Source organism: Micromesistius poutassou (assembly GCF_964030765.1).
Source record: "Micromesistius poutassou genome assembly, chromosome: 19".
In the NCBI taxonomy this organism is placed as follows: domain Eukaryota; kingdom Metazoa; phylum Chordata; class Actinopteri; order Gadiformes; family Gadidae; genus Micromesistius; species Micromesistius poutassou.
Window position 1 is genome coordinate 5,976,112 of NC_140289.1, and position 3,264 is coordinate 5,979,375.

The window sequence follows — 3,264 nt, forward strand, 5'->3', positions numbered from 1 at the left end:
TGTATAATGTGGACACACAACCACATGCACTCACACAACCACACTTGCACACACAACCACAAACACACACAAAAACACACGCAAAGGCATGACACCCACATCACACACACACATACACACACACACACAGACTAATCAGAAAGAAAGCGCCAGGAAGAAGAGGAAACAAAGATTGAATTTTCCCATTTGCTCCACACAAGGAAATCTGTGATCTGGGGGCCAAAGGGCTCCGGGGGCCCTTGTCTGATAAATCAGGAGAAAAAAAATCCTTTAAAGGGTTTAAGTTTTCACGCTGCTTTAGTCAATACTGATTCCTACTGGTGCCGGGCCTGTCTTTTTTTCTCTCTCTCTCTCTCTCTCTCTCTCTCTCTCTCTCTCTCTCTCTCTCTCTCTCTCTCTCTCATGTCCTATCAATCCCTATTTCGCTCTCTCTCACTAGTCGGTTTTTATCTCTGTCAATGTCCCTTTCCCACTCTCTCTCTCTCTCTCTCTCTCTCTGCTATCTCTCCCTCTCTCTCTTTCTATCCCACTCTCTCGCTCTCTCTCTCTCTCTTCCTTTATATTTATCTCTCTCTCCCTTGTATTCACTCAAAGGAATTCTGTCTCTCTCTTTTCTTCTCTCACTCTCTCCGTCTGTTTATTGTTATGTCACTTCTTAGTTGTTTCCCCCACCTCCCCCTCACGCCCCCTCCCTTCTCCGTTCACTTGCCTTTGCTAAAGGGCATCAACTCTGGTCAGAATTGAACAATTCCATCCAGATGGTGCGTGAGTGATTGTCTGTGTGTGCGTATGTGACTGTGTGTGTCTGTGTGTATATGTGAGTGTCTATGACTGTGTGCGTGTCCGTGTGTCTGGGATTGTGTGTTTGTGTGTGTATGTGTGTCTCTGACTGTGTACTTTGTGTGTGTGCGTGTGTGTGTGTGTCCTGTGTGTGTGTCTATAACTGTGTGTGTGTGTCCTGTGTGTGTGTGTGTGTGTGGTGTGTGTGTGAGAGTGAGTCCTTGACTATGTGCGCGTGTGCGCTGCGTATGAGTGTGTGTGCTGTTTGTGTACGTGTGTAGGTGCGCAGGGTGCGCCCGTTAATCAATTGACTGTGAGATTGCCTCAGGTATCGCAATTTATCTACGCTCTGGGGTTTTTCCTTTTTTTTATCGCGTGTTTACAGGTGCACGGGTGCGTGCACGTGCCGTGGAGGATGGCAGAACACCTGTACACCACAGAGACTCCGTCTCGCTGCAGGGACGATGCCCGGCCTGGCCCGCTCGTCTCTGCCGTCTCTCTATCTCTCTGGCTTTCCCTCCTTCTCATTTTTTTGGGAGGGTGTTTATGAGTAGAAAAAGGTATACGTTGTTGAGTGATGTTGAAAAAAAACTCAAAAGCTCATCTCTCTCTCTTTCAGTCTCTCTCTCTATATCTTTCAGTCTCTCTTTCTCTCTCTCTCCCTCTCTCTCTCTCTCTCTCTCTCTCACATTATCGCCCTCTCTCAGTATCCCCTTCTCCCTCCCCCTCTCAGTCTATCTCTCTGTCACTCAATTTCTCACTGTCAATCCAAGTCATCTCTCTCTCGCTCTCTCTCACTCTCACTCTCTCCCCCTGCCACTCCCTCCCGGCCTCTATCTCTCTCTGCCACGTTCTCCACAGTTATCAGCTACTCTTGTAACTCCTCCGAGCCCCGCCCCCCCCCCCCCCCGACCTGTTCTCATGGTTACCTGCTTTCACCTTCCTCCTTTGTGTGGGGGGGGGGGTGTCTTTCTCATCTGTGTCCCCTCCTGGTGAGGGGCTGTGTGCTGCCAAACCTTCCACGTCTCCCTCCCTCGGGGGGCTGCTAGCTGTTTATCATCATGTAGTAATTCAGCAGATGCTTTCATCCGGAGCGACTCCCAGTGACCTCAGGGGAGGCCCGTTAAGGAGCAGCTGGGGGCTCGGGGGCCTCTTGGAGCAAGGCAGCCTAGAGGTCGGGCGACGGACACAGGGGATCAAACCCGGTACCGTTTTAGCTTCTTTGGGCCGGGGTCATCTCTTATCTCAGCTGAGAGACTTAAAGGGAGGGGGGGGGGGGGGGGGGGGGGCTGTTTCAAGGGTCCTTGGTCGGCTTTATGGCTCAACCCCCCATTGGGAATCCATTTTGGAGTGACCCGGGTTTCATTCAGACATGCGGTTCTGGGCCTCATGTCCTCCCCACCCCCCTTCTCTCTTTCAACCCACTATTCTGTCTCTCTTCACCTGCCTGGGCATAAAAAGTCCATAAAGGTTTATTTCATATAAAGGAAAAATCACTTGAGGCTTATGCAAGACCCCCATCAAGCCGTCTGTCTTCCACACCGTTTTCTGGGGGAGTTAAATTACCATGGTGACCAACAAAAGTGCGTCAAGAAGAGTTTCCAAACGTTTCACCCCTCACTCAATCCCTCATCGTGGGATGCAGCGAGAGAAGACAACGCCATACACACAGGAACGTGGGAACAAATCCGCAGTCTAACTCTACAAATCCTTTAAGACGCTTCACCTTGTGATGCGGGGAAGATGAATTTGAACGTCTACAGGGGGAAAAAAGACCCCCCCGCTGCATATTTGTTATTTTACTGGCGTTCCTCTTTCCAGTAACATACTGAGGGCTTTCATTATGGAGAAGGTAAAATGCTCACACACAAGTCACAATGGCGAGTACTGAATGTTCCTCAGCTCAATTTTCCCTTTTTTCTTTATTTCATGTAACCTTTCTTGTGACCTTTGAAATGGCTTTCAAAGGCATTTGTAGCTCATTTCCCGCTCATAATCATTAGGACACTTTGCAATGCCTTTTCTTAAGTCACGCACAAGCTTTAGTTGAGGAAATGACCCTCAACTTGATATGAGGACATCAATGGACTATCATCAATATTTCCATGTATCTACGGTCGGCTCAGGGCTAAACAATTGATCCAACAATACTTTCAACATCTCTTGTAAATTTACAATTTACGTTCCGGGACACTGCGAACGTTTGAGTGCACAACATGTTAATCGTCTGCAGGGTAGATTTCCTTACTTCCTTCCAATGGAACAACACTGAGTGTTCTCGAAGACACCAGAAACCAACGGGAAACACAACTTATGAAACACCTGCCAGTGACCCACGGTCAGGCGGAAGGACTGTTCCTCCAGCTCTGGCCCTGGCCTTGCCCTTCACAGCTCCCTCCTGCCACTTAAAGCCCTAATGGCTTCCCTTTCCCTTTAATGCAACACAATTTGGGGGTCTTGAGCCACAAAGTGCTCTGGTCCTCC